At 47.8% G+C, this 16,372-nt stretch overlaps 1 protein-coding gene across 3 annotated transcripts in view; it reads left to right on the top strand.

Moving 5' to 3' along the window:
• Positions 1 to 16,372, top strand: part of GJC2 (gap junction protein gamma 2) — a 78,417-nt gene that overhangs the window by 34,160 nt on the left and 27,885 nt on the right. The window contains exon 1 of one of the 3 annotated variants that reach the window (XM_035129267.2): positions 14,020 to 14,423. The exons of the other annotated variants lie outside the window; for them this stretch is intronic. The gene's annotated coding sequence lies outside the window, so the exon portion shown is untranslated. Of the gene's footprint in view, positions 1 to 14,019; positions 14,424 to 16,372 lie in introns of those variants that run through there. 3 annotated transcript variants of the gene reach the window in all.

The following is a 16,372-nucleotide window of genomic DNA, read 5'->3' as shown; positions in this document are numbered from 1 at the left end:
GCTCAGGTTGATGTCAGGACGGTTCTAAGCGATCTCAATACTGTTTGCAAATCGTTTTGAATCGGTGCATGTGACATCGTGGTGAGAGGAGACAACTAGACCCTGGGAGACGAGAGTTCAAGTCAGCAGCTAAATCAAGGGCGTTTTCGTTTCCACTAACTGAAGCCAGAGTTTGACTGAATTGAACGGCAGCCTTAAAGTACTGGATCATGTCCTAAACTTGCAAAGGAGGGAGGTCAGAGACTGTGGTGTCATGAGGAGCTGTTAGGTCACTGTGCTAAATAGGCTTGCTCTACAAAGCACTCATCCATACTTAAGATTTCTCATCTCCCATTTTTAACCCCAGCCTGTATTTCATTAATGTGCTGAGCTCTTTCTCTCTCTCTCTCTTTTAAAATTGTAATTTGTTCTTATTTTGGTATGAGCTTTCGTGTGCATGCACACTTCATCAGATACACTGAAACAGAAGCCACCAGACCCTTATGTATATTCAGAGGGTGGGGGGGTGGGGGTGATGGGAATGGGTGATGGGCTGATAGGAGTGGTAAACCTGTTGATGACTGTTAATGTCTGCAATTGGTCTTGTGGGGGGGAAATTGAATTGCAACTCATTAGCAAGCTTAAAACCATGGAGCCACCTGGAATGAACAAAGACATAGGATTCTTATCTCATTATACATGATCAAGCTTTCCTTAGCACTTCAGCCCTTGCTTTTCCCCCTGCAAGACCAATGAAGTGTGCATGCACATGAAAGCTCATACCAAAATAAAAACTTAGTTGGTCTTCAAGGTGCTACTGAAGGAATTTTTTTATTTTGTTTCGACTCAGACCAACACGGCTACCTACCTGTAACTAGTAATTTCTTCTAACGCCCTTACAAAATAAATGAATAAAACTGTAGACCACATTGCGTGGGCATTGTGCCCTGAAAGGCAGATTAGAAATCTGTTTAAATAAAATAATAAGAATACGGCGAAAAACCTTGTCTAGAATCTTGAGGACTTGAAAACTGCCCCTTTTAAAAATAAAATGAAAAATGAAAGCAGAGTTTCTCATGTTTCTGCTTAGAGAATAGCTCCTGCGTTTGAAGCTAAACTCCACATAAACCCCCAAGGCAAGGCGTTGTTGAAATTGACTTCAACTGTTTTAGGTCACCCAAAAGCAGTTTATAAAATATATGCTTTTGTTCATGAGGATGAGCTGCACTATTCGTTTAAAGCACTATTATACCACTTTAAACAGCTCCCCTACAAAAAAAATTAAAAATCCTGGGAATTGTAGTTTGTTAAGGGTGCTGAGAGTTGTTCGGAGACTGCCTCTCGGAACTACAGTTCCCAGTGGCTTTCGAAAGATCACACCCAGTTGTACAATGATGCAGCCACAATAGGTTATGCTACCACACAGTGGCTTCTTGCATCTGTGCATCGAGTCTGGCCAGTGGATGTGGCTCCTCTTTCTGAGCGCCTGCCGATCTGACTCCTGCCCAGAGAGGAATTTCAGCGGACCCCTTTTCTGATGTACTTTTATGGCTTCTGTCATCCTTCCCGTGTAGGACAATGGAGCCGTTTGTTATTTCCTCTGCGCTCTGCTGGGAGAAACAGTTAAGTCGTGCCCTCTTCAGGGGGGTGACAAATTTCAGCTTCCTTTGCTGAAGTGCTTGCAAGTAGATGGACAGCCATGTATTCGCCACCCTGTCTGCTTTGCTTGCCACATCTGCATTGGCCCGAGTGGTGCTCTTACATTCCTATAGCGAAGTGGTTTCATCCTGGCAAGCATCTGGACACGATGCTGCCTGGAGGCAGCACACAAGCTCCTCCAAGCTTCCTGGAGGAGAATTGAGATGTCAGTGAAATGATCATTGCTAGCATGGAGGCCAGAGAGGCGTGTTGCATGTAGAAACCAGCCTAGTGTGCAAAGGCCAAATTTGCACTTGCTGCCCCACCCACTCTTCCCTCTGGCCCCGCCCACCACTTGCAGAAGAGGACGGTTCACCACCACACTTCTATAGGGATTCCCAGATCTGATCCTTATGCAACATGGGGGCTCACGGTCTCGAGTCAAGGTGGGCCATTGCTCTGTGCATAATGAGCCAGGCAAGAGACTGCGACTTTATAAGGCTGGGAGGGGGGCTGACTTCTACGGATCTGGTAAGGTAAAGGTAAAAGGACCCCTGATCGTTTGGTCCAGTCGTGGACAACTCTGGGGTTGCGCGCTCATCTCGCTTTGCTGGCCGAGGGAGCTGGCGTACAGCTTCCGGGTCATGTGGCCAGCATGACTAAGCCGCTTCTGGCGAACCAGAGCAGCACATGGAAACGCTGTTTACCTTCCCGCCAGAGTGGTACCTATTTATCTACTTGCACTTTGACGTGCTTTCGAACTGCTAGGTGGGCAGGAGCTGGGACCGAGCAACGGGAGTTCACCCCGTCACGGGGATTCGAACCGCCGACCTTCTGATCGGCAAGCCCTAGGCTCAGTGGTTTAACCCACAGTGCCACCCTGGTAGCTGCAGTGAATCCCAGGCGCTTCTCAGCCAAGGAAAGAGTAGAGAGTTAACTCTTATTGTCAAAGATAACAGAGTCGCTTCTGCAACTCTGGAGACCTACTCACACCTGTCTAGCATCTAGGCAGCTGTTCCCAGCTCTGTGCTCTATTCAGCAATTGCAGCAACTGGGGGACACTCCCCCTGCACCAGTTTATGTACCTTCCCCTGACATAGAAACCACTGCCCCCCTCTCCCAAGTCAGATTCCAGTAGGGGTGCCAGACTCAAGAGAGGACGGGACTTCTGTGCCTTTAATTGCCCTGCTCTCTTTTGAGTCTGGAAACCTTAAAGAGAAACCAGCAGACCCTTTGTTTAATTTCCAAGCAGAGGGTCTGCGGGTTTCTCTTTAAGGTTTCCAGACTCGAAAGAGAGCAGGGCAATTAAAGGCACAGAAGTCCTGTCCTCTATTGAGTCTGGCAACCCTAGATTCCAGACTCCTTTCCCCACCCCCACCCAGTCCACACCCCAGAGTCCTGCCAGTCCCTGAACACATTGCCACCCTCTGGCTGTTTGCAGTAGTGTTCCTGAAGTACAATACGTAGTGAGCTGGTGAGGTTTTCTCTTGACGTTGACAAGTTTACCACGGTGGCTCAGAACAGGGCAAATGGGACCCGCTTAAAGGTTCCCTGGCTGAAGATCCTCGGAACCTTATCAAGAAAAACTTGCCAGCACATTTTCAGTCTTTTCTCTCGTCGTGTGGTTTAGAAAGTTAGTGTCTTATGTTCTCATATTCTGTGCCGCAGAGTTGTAAGAAAGAACAGTTTTGCAGGATCGTATCACAGATAGGGGAAGAACACAAAAGCTTTCCTTTATTCCACACCACGCTGTTGTTTACTCTGCACCATCGCCTGGTGTTCGGAGGTATGCTGCTTCTGAACATGGAGGTTCAACATACCTATCGCAATCAATAGCTATTGATACACCACCTACAAATTTGTCTCAACCTTTTTATTTTATTTTATATTAAAATTGGAATCTAATTAGCTGATGGGTGTTGGGCCATCTTGCAGCAAGATGTTAACTGAGCATTGTGTGTGGCGTATCCCATAAGTTAATAAGTTTGTGTGGGGAATGCTCCGCCCTGATTCCTGGATGCTGCACGTACGTGAGCATCAAACGGCGACTCTGGGGTTAAAGCTCGGGGTTTGTGGTCAAAAAGACAATGGACGCATTCTGCAGTTGCAGCTCGTTCCTCTGCGCATCCCCGCACCACAGAGAGGAAGATAACTTTCTTTATGCACACACACACCACCTCCAGTGATGTATCAGTTTTCCACAGGCTGCAGACTCTCCAAAGCACACGGCCTCCAGAGATTAAGTTTTCAATGGGCCAATTGTGGAGTTCAGATAAAGACTCCCTTGACACTGGTGGGCTGTGGCCAAAGGTCCCTGTCCCTGAACAAGCTGACCATGGAGCACAGGGCATAAACTATTTTCTTAGCAAAGGGATGGAGGAAGAATAGGAGTGCGTGCAGCAGCTGAAATTTGCTAGCCACCCCAGAACAAAGCAGAGCATTCTGCAAACTTGCCTCCGCTTGCTCAGCTACGATTTGATGGCTCCAGAGCCGAGAAGATGATCTGTGGCCTTGGATCCTGGTGGGAAGGTTCTCTCGGGAGGAGAGCTCGCTTGCTGCCATGTTTCCAGATGCTGTTAACATGGATTGGGGATTGCCTAATATAAACATCTGTGAAATTGCCACCATCCGCCCCTGGTCAGAGGATCTGGCTTCGGAGCTTAAGGATTCCAGATGTGCCTGCCTGATGCCAAGCCGAAAACAGAAAGAGGAACCGAGCAGATGAGATGGATGTTCCGGCCGTGGTTAGGTCCCAGTAATTGGGGACACGTGGGGGACAGCACTCTGTTTTCCTTTGGTGGGGGAGTTGTTCTTGCCTTAGCGGTGAAGCGTTGCTAGGTTCTCAAATATATATTTGCCACCCGCTGTCCTGCATTTGCCACTGACTGCGCTGCAGCCCAGATGCTGATGAAAAGCCGTTTGTCAAATGGAAACCGCAAGAGACAGAAGTTTTGGCAACTTCGAGTAAGTGACTATTCAGATTTGTTAAATACGGGAGGAGGGGGGAGTGTCTAGCCCTGAGCAGCGGAGACATCTGGTTTCCTTGTTCATATTATTATTATTATTATTATTATTATTATTATTATTATTATTTGGAGGATCGTTTCAGATATAAAAAGTCTTACATCAATCTTTAAAAGAAGTCCAAGCGCTCAGTTCAAAATGTTTGCAGCTTAACTTGTGGTTTTCCTTCAAAGAAGCGTGTTGAGCATTTGTTTCAACGTTTTGACAATAGCCCTGGTTAGTTTGCAATAATAATAATATAATTTATTATTTATACCCCGCCCATCTGGCTGGGTTTCCCCAGCCACTCTGGGCGGCTTCCAACAGAAATATTAGACTACACTAATTTCTTAAAGATTAAAAGCTTCCCTAAACAGGGCTGTCTTCAGATGTCCTCTAAAAGTCTGGTAGTTGTTTTTCTCTTTGACATCTGGTTGGAGAGCGTTCCACAGGGCGGGTGCCACTACCGAGAAGGCCCTCTGCCTGGTTCCCTGTAACTTGGCTTCTCGCAGCAAGGGAACCGCCAGAAGGCCCTCGGCACTGGACCTCCATGTCCGGGCAGAGCGATGGAGTTTGAGACGCTCCTTCAGGTATACTGGACCGAGGCCGTTTAGGACTTTAAAGGTCAGCCCCAATAGCAGGGCCGTTCCTGCCCAAAATCATGTGCAAAACATGCAGCAATAAAAGAAGAACCCCTTTATTCTTCCAGTTATTTTTTTATTCCTCTTTCTAGGATTTTTGGCTTTCCAACTTGGCAGTCCAATGGGAAGCAGGTCCTGTTTTTGAGGGATATTTGTTCCAGATGGTTGGATTGGCCGCCCTGGAACGAAACCACTTCCGTGTGCACGCGTGTGTAGAACCAGGCAAAGCTTTGGCCCGGGAGGAGACTTCGACCTGAGGAATGTGGAGAGAGGCATTTCCCAATTATAATAATAATAATAATAATTTTTTTTAAAAAAAAACCCCAACAATCCTCATTGTTGTAGCTCCTGATGAGGAGGGAGCTCCGCCAAGGGGAGCCAAAGCAAATATTGGCAGCCCAGGCTGAGATTGCCCGAAGGAGGGGTTGCAGGATGCAGGCGTGTGCTCTGATGGGCGTGGAAAGGGAGGCTAGCATCATTTAGCAACTGGTGCCGAGGATGTGCTAAGGGGAGGACAGGGTCATTGGCAAGAACTGACTCTCTGCTCCAAGCCCTAACAAGGGGGACACTGGAAAGTGCCTTATTCAGATTCAGACCATTGGTCCATCTAGCTCAGTAGTGTTGACACTGACTGGCAGCAGCTCTTGCTCTTCAGGGTGTCAGGCAGGCGTCACTCCCAGCCATTCCAGGAGATACTGGAGGTTGGACCTGGGGAGAATAGCTGTTTCCTCCTTCCCCTCCATTCACACTCCTGTTGCTTAGCCTGCTCCTGTTCCCCACATCCCAGTATAACTCCCCTGGAGCTAGACTTTCCGAGTTTCAAGAGACGGAGGGCTGTTCCAGACAACCTGTTTCCTGAGTGTTTGTCCCGATTTTCTTGCAGAAAGCTTACAAGGAGGGTAGACTGCGATAAACAGTCTTAACTGAACTCTTGTTCTGATTCGTTTAGGGCATCGGTAGGCAAACTAAGGCCTGGGGGCCAGATCAGGCCCAATCGCCTTCTAAATCCGGCCCGCGGACCGTCCGGGAATCAGTGTGTTTTTACATGAGTAGAATGTGTGCTTTTATTTAAAATGCATCTCTGGGTTATTTGTGGGGCATAGGAATTCGTTCATATTTTTTTTCAAAATATAGTCCGGCCCACCACAAGGTCTGAGGGACAGTGGACCATCCCCCTGCTGAAAAAGTTTGCTGACCCCTGATTTAGGGGGTAGTTTATATATGACAATTTATCCTGCATTTGTCCTGACATGCTTGTGGCGTGTTTTCATGTCTTCTCATTACTAATTCATTCATTCCAGACTTTTCAGAGCATTTTCATCACTTTCTAGAGCCCTTTAACCCACTTTAATGCACATGTATTTAAATGCATACAGGGGCCAGCTGGAGGCACCTAGAAAACACAGATTGTGGCATAACCAGCCTCATATAACCAACATGCTCAAGTCTAATTAAGGCACAGAGGAGTTAAGACCATAGAGTAAGCTAAGACCATAGAGTAAGCTAAGACCATAGAGTAAGCTGTCCTGCCAGGCTTAGCTCACATTGGGAGGTAATCAGGCCTAGTGTATGAAGAGGCTAAGCTGATGGCTCCAGCTTAGCCACATGGCTCTAACAAGCCTTTCTTGATAGAAATACATAAATGATGTATTTCAGGATTAATTTCAGGGTCATGGATTTGAGCGCCATGTTGGGCAAAATATTTCTGCATTTCCGGGGGTTGGATTAGATGACCCTTTTGGTCTGTTCCAGCTCTACAATTCTGATTGTCTCTGGCAGGATTCCTTCTCAGTCCTGCTATCTGAGACCCATTTATTTATTTATTTAAATATTGATCTCACCTCCAAGGAGCTCAAAATTGCACACACTGTTCTTCCTCTCTCCACAACATCCTCACAGCAGCCGTATGAGGTAGGCCCTGCTGAGTGTTGGTGACTGGGCCAAGGTCATCCGGTGAGGATCATGGCTAAGTGGGAATTTGCACCCTGATTCCCCCAGGCCTTGGTCCAACATGTTAAACCGCTTGGACCATGAAGTCTCACCTACCTGTCCTACACCTGATGCCATATTGAACATCAGGTGTGGGACAGCTGAAAGCCTGGTTCAGCCAAAAGGGGTTTGCAGGCTCAGCTGATCGGCCGGGCCTGCAAAGCCTCACGGAGAGTTCTGGGCAATCTAGCACCTTGAAGGAGGCACCTGAGGACCTCAGTGGGCAAGAAATATCACCTGATTTCATTGTGACACCACATGATTGACAAATGGCCAGCCCCGCAATGGGTGGGGGAATGTAGTAATCTGGCCCACCAGTCCCCTACGCCATCCTGCTCTAACCACTACACTAGTGTAGGGCAGCAGGGGTTGAACCTGTGGACTTTGCGCACAGAGTTGCTCTGCATTGGTAGCGCCATGCCTACACTCTGCCACTGGCTTCCCATGAAAAATCCAGGTGAAACTGGATTCAGCATGAGGCTGGCCTCACCTCTTGGCAAAAAGCACTGCCGTCCTGTTCTTAATTACCCCTTGGCAGTGGCCAAGAGAGGAGTTTCACAACCGGCAGTGGAAAATTAAAGGAGGATTGAAACAGCAATATTGTGGCCTTTAGGAATGGCTTGTTCATTTCCTGCTCCCTTGCCAGAGCATTAAGATACCGACTGGTAGGGAGCTTCAGACCCTGAATTGCTTGTATATTTGACTCATGATGCTGGGAGCTGAGCTACACCTAGTTCCAGCTATTGAAATGCCGGCAGCCGTCCCTGGCTCACAGGAACTGACCCTTCCATTGTTGGAGGAAGCTGTGATGACATACAGGGTTTATTACCTATTCTTTCTTTCCATGTGTGTGTGTGCGTTGAGGCTGGTATTCCAGTGGGCTGGGGTAACTGTCTGGGGATACGTCGGGAGGACTCGCCTTAGCTGAGGAATGCAAAGGTTAGTTGGGATTTGGATTTGGATTTGATATCCCGCTTTATCACTACCCGAAGGAGTCTCAAAGCGGCTAACATTCTCCTTTCCCTTCCTCCCCCACAACAAACACTCTGTGAGGTGAGTGAGGCTGAGAGACTTCAGAGAAGTGTGACTAGCCCAAGGTCACCCAGCAGCTGTATGTAGAGGAGCGGGGAAGCGAACCCGGTTCACCAGATTAGGAGTCTACCGCTCTTAACCACTACACCACACTGGCTCTGTTGGGGATGGAGAATGATGAGCAGCCGTTTCACCTCCAGGATCTGCTCACCCCAAATGAAGTCCAAGGGCTGCCAACATAATCACCCACTGTCTTTTGTGCATCTGCAGGGATGACTTTCATGGGCTGGAAGAAAGCAATAGTTCCTGCTGGGTTTTCACATCCAGTTCCTCAGCGGCCTCTAGTTCAGGGTTTCCCAAACTTGGGTCTCCAGCTGTTTTTGGACTACAGTTCCCATCCTACCTGACCACTGGTCCTGCTAGTTAGGGATGCTGGGAGTCGTAGTCCCAAAACAGCTGGAGAACCACGTTTGGCATCTGCTTGCCTGCTGGAGGTTCTGGTTCTGCAAGGGAGCTTGTGGTGGCCATTGGAACCTTCCTTGAATTTCCCTTTGGGGTGACTTGTGTATGTGTTTATTTCTTTAAAATCTCAGGGTCCTACCACCTTATTGGGACCTGGTATAAAGCGGGTTTATACCAGCCCCATGGTGGATGGTGCCTGAGGCTTGCAAAATGGCTTGCAAAAATGTGTAGATTGGGCAAAATTGCATATTAGAACAAATTCGCTGATGAATGTTCACGGGGGCTTTTAAAATTGCAAACGGATATGAAAATGTGGAGAACTGAAAAATGAAATTGACATTTCATTTGAGGGGGAGTGGTCCCCAGTTGCTGCAATTGCTCCATAGAGCACAGAGCTGGGAACAGCTGCCTAGATGCTAGACAGGTGTGAGTAGGTCTCCAGAGTTGCAGAAGCGACTCTGTTATCTTTGACAATAAGAGTTAACTCTCTGCTCTTTCCTTGGCTGAGAAGCGCCCGGGATTCACTGCAGCTACCAGGGTGGCGCTGTGGGTTAAACCACAGAGCCTAGGGCTTGCCAATCAGAAGTTCGGCGGTTTGAATCCCCGCGACGGGGTGAGCTCCCGTTGTTCGGTCTCTGCTCCTGCCCACCAAGCAGTTTGAAAGCATGTCAAGTGCAAGTAGATAAATAGGTACCGCTCCTGCAGGAAGGTAAACAGTGTTTCCGTGCGCTGCTCTGGTTCCCCAGAAGCGGCTTAGTCATGCTGGCCACATGACCCAGAATCTGTATGCTGGCTCCCTTGGCCAGTAAAGCGAGATGAGCGCCGCAACCCCAGAGTCGGTCACAACTGGACCTAATGGTCAGGGGTACCTTTACCTTTAACCCTAGGCCTGGTCAATTGAGTTTTTTAACTGCCTGCTCATTGTAGGGACTGATACTGCCTTCCCAGGCAGGCAGCCTCACTCCTGTCAGGTTCCTGATTCAAGCTCTGGAGTTCCCGACAACCGGAGAATTCTGTGGGTGGATTTCCATTCCCATGGGGGTCCATGCTAGAAACAGTGCTAAAATAAATTGGACTTGCCTGGCATTGTTGCTCCATGCTCACAGAATGTGCTGCCCTACATAGTCACCTCATTGTGCCTGCCTTATGCAGCCAGCTCTGGGCCCTACCTCCGTTTTTTTAAAATAGGAGTTGCGGGGGGGGGGGCAGACCCGGTTTGAGCACACAACTGATCCCTCCCTTCCACCATTCATAGATGCTCATTCATTCATGAAAATCATGCCACCCCACGACGGAAGGCAAAATCCAGCCTCGAACCGGGTGGAGGTTTCGTTGCCATGTGGAGGCCGCTGACTCGAACGTTGTTGGAGTTTAGCTCATTTTAATCTTTGTTTTTACAGCTGCTCCTCCCCCCCCTCCTCGCCTCGTTCGGGGGCTCTTTATTACTCCTCGTTCTCTGGAGTGGCTTGTTAACAGCGCGGTTATATGTGCTCATATTTCTATATTGGGATGAAACATGCACAACCCAATGCCAGGTTCCAGTTGTGGGCGGAAAGACGACTTGCTTGCGGCCTGGTCCTGTGCAGAAGAGGACTACACCACTTCAGACTGCGGCCGAAGGATACTTTATTATCATTCCCCCCCCCACATTAAATATGCACACAGATTAAAAACTGTAGTAGACAGGCGTGGGGAACTTTCTTCATCCTGAGAGCCACATTCCCTTCTGCTCAGACTTCCAGGGGCCACACTGCCAGTGGTGGCTGAGACCAGAAGCAAAAGTGGAGAGTGCAGCAAATGTGAATTTTGCCTTGTTTCTGTGTGCATCTGTCAGGAGCCAGCCAGCAGCAAATCACACTGTGCGAGTTGGAGTTAACTCTTTATTAGCAAGAACAGGAGCTGCACAGGAGTGTCAGGAATAATGAGCACAGCAACTCATCTCCGGCAGGTCTTGCCCCCATCATGAAGCAGTTGCTGAGGCTGAAGGTCCCTGTCTCCCCACAACTACCTAAGTCCCCTCCTCTCCAGGGTTTCCCCAAGCAATCTGAGACTGCGCCTGCACGAAGCAAACATATCTGCTCTTTTCATGCCTCTCCTGGTTCTGGGAGTCCAGTAGGGAGGGGAGGTTGTCGCAGCAGGAGGGGGAGATACCTGCGACTCTTCACCAGCCTGACTCATCTCTGCTCTTGTCTTCCTCTCCGGCCTTAGCTTCTGCCTCTGATTCTGGGCTTCTCTCTGCCCCAGACTCTTCCAGCTCACTAAACCCTGTTACCTCTTCAGCTTCCAACACCTTCTCTTCCCGGTCTTCTCCCTATGACCGCTCGTCGTCATCCCACCACCGCTCCCTGGGCTCTGAGCCTTCTTCCCTTGGGGGCTCCCCAGCTGGTTCCTCCCGCTATTCCTCTGTGTTCAACCTGTCCGTGACAACACTTTTCTTTAACCTCTGTCCAGGCAAACAAGAGGCACGTCCAGAATTCAAGAACCCCCTCTAGCCAGGCCAAAACACTCAAGGAGGGTGTGAGGGTGGGCTGCCGAAGGGTGTGGCCTGGGGAGAAGACGTGTGGCCAGAGGGCGATGCCCAAGGGCCAGAGAGAGAGACTCTGAGGGCCACATATGACCCCTGCGCCTGAGATCCCCCACTCCTGGTATAGGCATTTCTGAGCTAGCTAGAACAATGCTTGGACTTGGTGCAAGGCAGCTTCCTTTATTGGGGACTGTATTGAAATGGGACAAGACTTGCCGTCCAGGCCTCAGCTATTTCCACACGCTCAGAAAGTACAAAATGTGGATAGAGTCTCAGCCTAGAGACCAGAGGGAAAACTCCACTCAGCCATGAAGCTCTCTGGGTGACCTTGGTCCAGTCTCTATGTCACAGGGCTGTTGTGAGGATAAAATGGGGGGAGGACTCCTCAGAGGAAAGATGGGCCGTAACCAGAACAGGCAAGTGAAATGCTAATGTTCTTTGTTTGGACGGCAGCTTTATCTATCTATTTTTTTAATGGAGACCTGAGCAGGTTTCTTGGGATCTCAGCAGCACCTGGGAGCAAAGTCCGGAGAGGCTACATGCTGGACCTCACCATCACTGCGTGGGCCCAGGGCTGCAGCGCAGGCTGAAAAAGTTTCAACACCCCTGACTTGCATCAACTCTCCAGGGTTTCTTTCCTTCCTTCCTTCCTTCCTTCCTTCCTTCCTTCCTTCCTTCCTTCCTTCCTTCCTTCCTTCCTTCCTTCCTTCCTTCCTTCCTTTTTTCTTTCTTTTTGAAATAATTTTTTATTTGATTTTTAAAATATAAAATTATAACAATACCATTGTCTCCATAGTACTTGCTAAATCACAAGTGTTATTGCAATCCTGCTGTTTTCATCTGCTTACAGTGGTCTCTAAGACAAATTATAAATTTTCCCCATTCCTTGTTAAAAGTTTGGTCTTCCTGATTTCTGACTCTTCCAGTCATTTTAGCCATTTCAGCATAGTCCATCAACTTCATCTGCCATTCTTCTTTGGTAGGGACTTCATCTTCTTTCCATCTCTGGGCTAATAGCATCCATGCAGCTGTTGTCACATAATAAAAAAGTCTTTTCTGCTCCTTTGGAATATCAGCACCTACAATTCCTAATTAAAAAGCTTCCGGTTTTGTATTTTTAAATAAAAGTTATTTTAAAGTTTTTTTCATTTCATTATATATCATTTCCCAGAATGCTTTTATTACCTTACATGTCCACCACATTTGATAAAAGGTGCCTTCTTTTCCTTCACATTTCCAGCAGATATTTGTACCTGCCTTATACATTTTCGCTAACTTACTAGGAGTCAGATATCACCGGCACATCATTTTCATATAAAAAAATTCATTCCAGCAGCACCTTAGAGACCAACTAAGTTTGTCATTGGTATGAGCTTTCGCGTGCATGCACACTTCTTGGTCTCTAAGGTGCTGCTGGAAGGAATTTTTTTAAATTTTGTTTCGACTATGTCAGACCAACATGGCTACCTACCTGTAACTAGAATCATTTTCATATAGTTTTCTTTTGACATACAGCATGGCGAGAATTTCAGGTCAGTTTTCCTGAAAAGCTGCCCAGAGTGGCTGGGGAAACCCAGCCAGATGGGCGGGGTATAAATAATAAATTATTATTATTATTATTATTATTATTATTATTACTATTATTATTATTTCCATAACCTTCCATAACCAGACAGAGGGCCTTCTCGGTAGTGGCACCCGCCCTGTGGAACGCTCTCCCAGCAGATGTCAAGGCAATAAGTAACTATTTTACTTTTAGAAGACAACTGAAGGCGGCCCTGTTTAGGGAAGTTTTTAATGTTTGATGCTGTACTGTTTTTAATATTCGGTTGGAAGCCGCCCAGAGTGGCTGGGGAAACCCAACCAGATGGGCGGGGTATATATATCCTATATAATAATATGCAAGTGTCTCTGCGTCCAGATTCCCTGTGTCCGTGCTACTGCACATGTGCCCCACGGACACAGGGACTGGACGCAGAGACTGGACTGTTTCCCATACCATTTCCCTGTGGCCTCCAACCGCCAATTTTTTTTTTTGCCTCGCGCACGGTGGGTCGCGTTCCTCACGTGGACGTAGAGCGCGGCGGCCGCCTCCGCTTCCAGAGCGGGAGGCTGAGGGTGGAGCTGCGCAGCGGAGGCGCCTCCGAAGAGCCTCTCTGGAGGCAGAACTGCCTGCAGGCCAGCCAGGAGCGCCACCCTGAGCTTGCCAAGGGCGCCCATGCCGCTCCACACTGCTCTCAGGTCCCGGAGATCTCTTCCGGTGCCTGACGGGCGGAGGCGACGAGGAGTCCGCCCATAGCGACGGGGAGGGCAGGGGGCGGGAGAGGCTGGGCTTGACTGGAGCTTCTCTGGCCCACGTTGCTTTTCACACTAAAAATAAATTTTAAAAAATCGAGCGCGGTGGTCTGAGGGCAGGAGGGGAAAACAAGCTGCTTGCCTCCCTCGGCCCCCGGACAGCTCGGAAACCTTCCTCAGGCCTCATTCCGCCCCCTTTGGAGGCCGGCTGGGGAAATGCCTCGATGACGAGCGGGGCTCACGGCTTCCCTCAGCCCCCTTCCCTTTGTCTCACCTCCCTACCCCCTTTTCCCAGCGGTGGGAGTGGTGCTCGCTCCGGAACTCATTGTCGGGCAGCAACGCCTCTGGGTGTGTGCAGAGTGCCCACACTTTTCTAGCGCCTGTTTACTTAACAGGCTGAATGACACTAGTATATATATATATATATATATATATATATATATATATATATATAATCTTTCCCAATCTGAAAATTCCAGCTCTCCAGGGTTTGAGGCAGCAACACCCCCAGCCCTACCTGGAGGCACCAGGGAATGAACCTGGGACCTATTCGCCTGCGCGGAAACCGTCAATCGTCTGCACCTGGAAGCGGTGATGGACAAGGGCCTCCCTCCTGCTTGCCTGCACGAACAGAGCCAGCCCTCCTGGGTGTCATTTGGGATGGGGGGGTGGAGATTGGAGACACCTATGTAAACACTTCCAGGAAGCCACTCCAGCTCACTTTCTCCGGCATCCTGCTGCCGCTGGCACATCAGCCTTGTTGCCATCCAGCTGTGAGCGAGCGGGACCTGAGCTTCGGAAGAAGAGGCTTCTCTCCTGCTCTGCTCGGAGCTGCCAGTCCCACCGGCTCTCTGGAAAAGGTACCGGGGTTTGCAAGGTGGCTCCTTTCGGGGGTTTAGCGCATCAGTGAAGGAGAGACTCCTCCAGGAAGCCTTCAGCAAGCAGCAAACGCATTTCCGAAAGCTCTTTTCTTCTCAATGCAAGCTTAGGGAATGCTGATTATGGAATAATAATAATAATAATAATAATAATAATAATAATAATAATAATACTTCTAATAATCCCTAAGCTTGAGTGGGAAAGAAAATGGTTCTGAAGAAGTTCTCTTCTGCCTGCTGAAACCTTCCTGCTCCTTATTATATGATTTATTGATTTTCCTTGACGTTTGAGATTTGAGGGAGTTTTTATGAACTTTGTTTCCCACAAGCTACAATTCTGAAGAGGAAATTCTGGGTGTGCGCGCACCTGATTATGCATATATAATGCATGTGCGCATACAAACACACACATGATGAGGTTTGATGCACAGTCTTACAGACAGTGAGAGCTGCTCAACAGCAAAACAGGCTGTCATTATTAGTGATTAGTTATTGAATTTTTCTACCACCCTTCTTCTGAGGATCGCAGGGCAGAGGTTGGATGGCTGTCTGTCAAAGATTCTTCAGCAGTGATTCTTGAATTACAGGGGGTCAGATGAGATGACATGTGGGATTCCTTCCAATTCTACAAATCTATGGTTCTATTATTATTATTATTATTATTATTATTATTATTATTATTATTATTATTATTATTAGCTTGCTTATGCTGGGAATGAAGATTAACAAAAGGCTTGCAGTATTTTAAAAAATGTTGTTGTTGTTTAGTCGTTTAGTCGTGTCCGACTCTTCGTGACCCCATGGACCAGAGCACGCCAGGCACTCCTGTCCTGCACTGCCTCCCGCAGTTTGGTCAAACTCATGTTCGTAGCTTCGAGAACACTGTCCAACCATCTTGTCCTCTGTCATCCCCTTCTCCTAGTGCCCTCAATCTTTCCCAACATCAGGGTCTTTTCCAAGGATTCTTCTCTTCTCATGAGGTGGCCAAAGTATTGGAGCCTTAGCTTCAGGATCTGTCCTTCCAGTGAGCACTCAGGGCTGATTTCCTTCAGAATGGATAGGTTTGATCTTCTAGCAGTCCATGGGACTCTCAAGAGTCTCCTCCAGCACCATAATTCAAAAGCATCAATTCTTCGGCGATCAGCCTTCCTTATGGTCCAGCTCTCACTTCCATACATCACTACTGGGAAAACCATAGCTTTAACTATACGGACCTTTGTAGGCAAGGTGATGTCTCTGCTTTTTAAGATGCTGTCTAGGTTTGCCATTGCTTTTCTCCCAAGAAGCAGGCATCTTTTAATTTCGTGACTGCTGTCACCATCTGCAGTGATCAAAATAAAAAAATTCCTTCAGTAGCACCTTAAAGACCAACTAAGTTTATAATTTGGTATGAGCTTTCGTGTGCATGCACACTTCTTCAGATACACTTCTTCAGGTGTATCTGAAGAAGTGTGCATGCACACGAAAGCTCATACCAAAATATAAACTTAGTTGGTCTTTAAGGTGCTACTGAAGGAATTTTTTTATTTTGCTTCGACTCAGACCAACACGGCTACCTACCTGCAGTGATCAAGTAGCTCAAGAAAGTAAAATCTCTCACTGCCTCCATTTCTTCCCCTTCTATTTGCCAGGAGGTGATTAGACTATTTTTTAAAAATAGTCTTATCGTTAATTTTGGGGCTTTTAAACTGTGGAGAGTGGATTTATTTTTGAACTTACTGCAGACACAACAGTTTTCCATCTTAGAAACAAGTGCCTATTGCAAACATGGAGGGGGGTGGTTATATATAATTATATATTATTCAGGCAATATGGTATAACTCGAAGTTAACACGGTGCTACCGTTTATTGCTAATTATTCACACATTTTGCAAGACGTAAGCAATTATTTGGGCTATATAGGCAGATATGGCCATCTGGGTGTGTTTTGG

Source organism: Zootoca vivipara, chromosome 12 (assembly GCF_963506605.1).
Source record: "Zootoca vivipara chromosome 12, rZooViv1.1, whole genome shotgun sequence".
Taxonomy (NCBI): Eukaryota; Metazoa; Chordata; class Lepidosauria; order Squamata; family Lacertidae; genus Zootoca; species Zootoca vivipara.
Note: the sequence above shows the minus strand (reverse complement) of the source record. Positions and strands in the feature narration are given on the sequence as shown.